We start from the raw sequence: 5832 nt of genomic DNA, 5'->3' as shown, positions 1-5832 counted from the left end.
GTGCCATTTGCTTTCCAGAATATGGTGAGGAAGGCCTGTCACAGGCACTCATCAAATTATATTATCCATAGACTGCTCTCTTCTGAAGAGAAATTTGGCAACTAGTGGTTATGGTAATGTAAACTTCACTTTGCCATCATATAATGGGCTGGGCTGTGGGAGTCCCCCTCTTTTCACAAATAAAGAAACTGAAACAGACAGTGAAGTAAAAGTTTAATTAGTAGGTTGTATAGTATAGTAGAAAGATAATAAGTTTGGGGAACAGGCAGAATTACTTTGAATCCCTACTCTGTAGCTTGCTAGTTATGTGATAGTCAACCTGACTCCATTTTGAGCCGCACCACCATTTTGTACTTGTGCTGGACAAAGCACCCAAAACTCATATCCTGTTTGGCAGAAAATTTGCTGCAGTTGCAGGATGTTGTGTAGCTCACCTAGTGTGTGAAGCTTCCTCTTGTCCCATCTAACCTGGCATGGTTCTGCTTCTATAAAATTCAGCTTGCTTTTTCTTCCCTTGAGGTGTCCCCAACTGAAAGCATGGTTTGAAAGGAGAAATCAAATTGCATCTCAGGGTCAAGAGATCTTTCCAGGCACTAGCCTCTCTTGGTCACCAGCTTTAAATAAACAGACCCAAACCTGACTCAGAGTCTGGCACATCACTATAGTTCCAACTTGCTAAGTTAGAGCAGTTAAATGACCACAGGTTAATTACTTAATCTTTGTGAACCCTAGTTTGCTTCTTTGTAATTCTTACCTAGCCATTAAATGGGAAGAATAATCAATTCAGCACACGTGGGAATGTCTAATGCAGTGCCTGATGTGAGAAGGAGCTTGGCCCATGGTGTATTGGACAGGTGGGCAGGGGGAGGCTATGACTCCTGATAGCCTCATCACTGCTTCAGCAAACAAGGGTTAACCAGGGAAGCAGAATCTGCTAGAGATATAAGTTATGCAACTTATTGCAAGGAATTAGCTTGTGCAGTTGTGGGGACTGAGCAGCAAATCTGAAATCTATAGGGCATGCCATCAGGAGGAAGAAACTGAAACACTAAGGTAAGTCTCAACTCTGCTCTTGAAACTTATCAACTATTTGGCTGGGACCCATCCAACTCATGTATGATAATCTTCCTTACAGTCAACTCATTATGGACTTCAATCTTATCTACAAGACACTTTCAAAGCAATGCCTAGGCTGGTGTTGGTAGAATAAATAGAAACTGTAGCCTGGCAAGTTGACACATAAAACAAACCATTTCACCCCATAGACTATGAGCTCGGTGCAGGTCCAGACCACAATCCTTGTTCAGTGATTCCATCTCTGCATTCACGGGGTCTTGCACCAAACCATTAGCAAGAAGTATACAGTCATGATTGAGTGAACGAATGTTTGTCAGTGGAGGTTAGGCTAAACTTTAAAGGCAATGGGGAATCATTGGACAGTCTTGTGCAGGGATGGAATGGTTGCTGCTCCTTGTTGAACTGGCACCAGCTGATGACTTCTCTCTGAGAAAGGGAGGGTTGAAGTTAGATCCTTGTGGATAGATTGCTTCTGTTCAGGGGATATTTCTCTTGAGTCTTCATGAAAGGGTACAGAGAGGCTCCGCTGGAAAATGTGCTTTAAGACAGGCTACTAAATTTAATCCTTTGCCTTTTAACACAAGCAAAACCAGACCATGATATTTTACTCTAAATATGTGCCCATGCTCTTGAGGAAAGTGGGTCTCCACTGTGGCTGGGGCAGAAGAAACTCTCTCAAATGTGACCCTGGTGGGCTCCCTTCACTTGGCCACTGCCTTGGAAGGCATGGTGTCAGCTTTTCATACTGGGGAACAGAGTGGCATATGGGTGTGAAGTCCCATGTGCAGAGCAGAGGCAAGAGCAGGCTGGCTGCAGTTCCTGCCCTCAGGTTTTCTCTCCCAGTAAAAGTAGCCTTGGTACAGTAAATACAGAGCAAGGACTCTTCACACCTTGATCAGAAAACAAAGAACAAGAAATTATGACTATAAATCCATCCACCCACTGCCCTGTGTAGAAGCCTTGGCCTCAGAGCCACAGTAAAACGCCTATTAGACAATCCCTGGCTATGCTGGAGAGCCAGGGCTGCCACTGAAGAACTGAACCCTGTGTTCTCTCTGTGCTCTTTCAGACTGAGTGGACTCACCTGACCAAAGAAGACACCAGGTCCAAGGGAAAGCAGTAATTATGAATGTGGATAAATCCTTTGCTTTCTTCTCTCCATGTACTAGAGAGTTAACCGTCACATTTTCCTTCCTCTTATCAAAAGGCATTTTTTTTTTATTTCAAGGACTTACAATCACATCATTGTAATAATTCTGAATGAGGTTTGAGGATGATATTCTCTCTTGCTCCTGGGATTTTTTAAATGTGGTTGATTTCATATTGGGTCTAATGACCATAGAATGGAACCTTCCCTATGTAACAACCATAGGACCCAGGGACCTTGGAGAGGAAGATAAAGGCCCATTCATCCTGACATCCTGGACTACCCCTACCTGGGTGAGTTCAGATCGAATCATCACAACACTTCCGGAAATCCTCCCAGCCATTTCCTGCATATCAAATGATGGGTCATTGTGACTTGTCTCCCTTAAAGACTGCTGCCAAACTGGGGAGACAGACACAGGCGTATGGACACCAGACTCACTGTGGCTGTGCAGGCTGTCCAGTGGTGGAAACACTTGGGCTGAATGTGAAGGATAAGCCAGAGTTTCCAGGTGAAGAAGTGAGGCAGAGGGGAGGATAATGCAGGTCAGACTCGGCTGCACAGGACACCTCTGTCCTTGGGAAGATGGCTCGGAAGGCCATTAGAGACTGGTCCTTTTGTCTAGGGGGAAGATGATGTAGTCTCGATCTAGGAAAGAAGAAGGCAAATATATATATTTTACTAGGGATGGAATTTAGGGCCTTGCACTTGCAAGGCAGGTATGGTGCCACTAAGCTAAATCCCTGGCCTGAGAAAAAGACAAATATTAAAGAAATATTTCAGAGATATCATCAGCTCTTGGAGATCTGGACGCCATTTCCGTAAACAATTTGAAACGGCATGCCTGACATGGTGAAGGTCTTTCTCCTGTCTGGCCTAAACGCCTCTCACTGTAATACAAACACAATTCCGGTACAGACAGTGCTTCTTTCCCTTAAGTGCTGCCTCTTCCTAATTAGGAGACAATTAGTGCTAAGACTCTCAGATACAACCTCAGGCACACTGGCCTAGGGCTTCCCAAGAGCCTGGACTCTTCACTTGGGCCTCTTGCCTCTTGTTTGGCTTTCAGCAGGCCCCTTCGCCACCTCCCATGAGTCCATCTCCCCCCACCCCCTTAGAGTTACGAGGGAGCTGCATTCATCAGATTATCAACAGTACTAAACGGGAGTGCAAAAGCCCTGGTTAGCCCACGCTTGCTGAAGTCCCCATGCATAACGCAGACTACGCCCTTGTCCTGGGAGGGGGGCATCTGTTTGCTCATCTGTCAGTGGAGCTCATAACGCTCTCACTGCACGATCCTTGCTGATTTGAGGATGAGCCTGTGGGAGAGGCCCAGTCACATGCATGGGCTTCTGGGGCAGCAGGCAGCAGCTGAGCACTTTCAGTCTCATCGTCTGGAGTCATCCTCCCTGCCCCTCTCCTACTTGGAGGCTCAGGGGCTGCGAGTAGGGATGTGTAAACACCTAGACCTCTCAGGCCCCCCTCATCTCTAGACAGAGGGAAGAAGGAGGGACCTTATTCGACTCTCTGCTTGCTCCCAGCCCTGAGGATGAGACCACAGCATTCTGAACTCTTTTCTCCATTTCTGGGACACTTGTATTGTGCTGCCATCACAGAACACCTGACACTGGATAACTTATAAAGAACCGAGATGTATTTTTTAAACTTCTGGAGACTGGGAAGTCCAAGGCAGAGGGGTTTGCATCTGGGGAGGGCCTCCTCGCCATGTCATCCCACGGGAGAAGGCAGAAGGCCAAGAAACCACGTGCACGGGTGAGAGAGGAAAAGGACCAAACTCACCCTTTCATCAGGGACCCTCTCCTGAGATAAGTGACCCACTCCTGTGATAATGATGTTCCTTCACTCATCTGATCACCTCTTAATGTGATTAACCACCTCTCAACACTGCTGCTTTGGAGTTAAGTTTCTAACACACAAATCTGGGGACATGTGCAAGTCATAGCAGAGCCTCACTCTTACTCAGAGGAATCAGAGGCTGCTCTTTGAAAAGCTGGCTTGGTCTCCTGTTAATTGAAGCCCTGGGCAAGTAGTTGCTCATCTTCCCCAGGAGAAGAACAATGAGGTATAAGGTAATGCTTTATGGAGGGAGCTGAGCTCTAAGTAGGCAGCCCTGAGGTACTTACTGTAGCTCCTGCAGCTAAAACAGTTAGAAAATGGGGCTTTGGAGAGTTTCCTGAGGAAAGCTAAAGCTCCTTTTCAATAGCAAGGAGACATTCTGACAGCAAGGAGGGGTCTTGTCAGATGTTAAGAACCCTGTGAGGACATCGAACTTCTCTTCTGTGGTGTCCCCTGACCTCTGTGCCCAGGAATGGGGACCTCTTCGTGGGGAGCCTTATAGGGGCCTTAAGGCCCAGCTCTCACCTTTTATTTGTACACAGTGGTGAAGAAGGAGTAGTTTGAACAGGAATAAGGAGGTTTTAAGAAATACTATTGAATTTGATTTCTCACTTTATAAAAGCAGTCACAGGAGCTTAAGGTTTTCATCGTGTTTTCAGACCCCCTTGATCCCCAGGAGTCCCTTATTTTAAAGACCAAGAAACTGAGTCAGAAAATGGCAAATTTTGCAGAAAGAGAACAGGAATGAGGATCAGGAGGTGGGGGCTTCAGCTACTAACATGGCTAAACTTGCCAAGCCTCCAACTCCTCTTTTACAAAATGAATAACATGTTGGATGACACTGGGGCTTTCCTGCTGAGAGGCCTGGAGCTCCGAGTGCCTCTAGGCCCATAAAGAGGATGGGGTGGGAGCTAGGTGGACAGGGTGCTTGGATTTCTACAGCTCCTTCCATCAGCACACTCTACTTTTACCTGCTGTCTATTGAGACTCACTATGGAAGTCATTTGAAGACAGTTTCTCTGCTTGGAAACCTCTGGACTAAATAATCTCTTAGGTAGCTTCTACCTGAACCTCTGTGACAATCTGAGTCAGGTGTCCTCAGCCATGATTTGATGCCCTCTCTAACAGCTGCTGACCACATTACTCTAGGCCTGCTTCTTCCCCCGTGAGTGGGACATTCTGCCTGGGACCAGTCATCTTCGCTTTGTTCAGGAGTGTGTCCCAACAAAGATGGAGGGTGGGCTGTGCGTTTTATTCGTCTTGGCATTTCCAGCATCTACTGTGTCATGTGCAGTTTGAAGAAGCGTGGAGTGGCTGTACTCCAAGTGAAAGACACGAGAAGATACCACTTCCAGAAAACTCACTTGGCTTGGACACTGCGGTCCATTGGCTGCTGGTCTCTGCAGAGGAGAAAGCAGCGGAGTAACCTGTGGGGACAGAGGAGAGGAGTAGAGGACAATGTCTTTTGAGCCCCACCATTAAGCTCTAGGACTCAATTACCACTAGCCACTGGGAGTGGGCAAGGTGCCATTTACCAGTTTTCTGCTACCAGAGGAAGTGGGAACCAGGCCGTGCAGTGGGTGGTCATGATATTTGTTCAGTACATTATTTGCTGGGTTTTAGAAACTTTAGCCTTTTTTTTCCCTACTTGTTTCCCTTTCCTGCAATAGAAGACTCGTAATAAAAGTGAGATCTCCTGAATTTCTTCAGTCACTACTGATAGCAGGTGTTTAGAGTATTTTGTATTTCCA

The 5832-nt window shown here is 46.5% G+C and overlaps 1 long non-coding RNA gene across 1 annotated transcript; it reads right to left on the bottom strand.

Moving 5' to 3' along the window:
- Positions 1-1410: 1410 nt before the first annotated feature.
- On the bottom strand, positions 1411-5508 carry LOC104866339. Its single transcript, XR_781420.1, has 3 exons — positions 5446-5508; positions 2666-2872; positions 1411-1503 (listed from the first exon to the last, which is right to left on the bottom strand). It is a non-coding gene; the product is annotated as an uncharacterized LOC104866339 (long non-coding RNA).
- Positions 5509-5832: the final 324 nt, after the last annotated feature.

The sequence above is a fragment of the Fukomys damarensis genome, unplaced genomic scaffold (genome assembly GCF_012274545.1).
Source record: "Fukomys damarensis isolate Sample0158 unplaced genomic scaffold, DMR_v1.0_HiC HiC_scaffold_11, whole genome shotgun sequence".
NCBI classification, from domain to species: Eukaryota; Metazoa; Chordata; class Mammalia; order Rodentia; family Bathyergidae; genus Fukomys; species Fukomys damarensis.
This window is presented reverse-complemented; position numbering and strand designations above follow the sequence as displayed.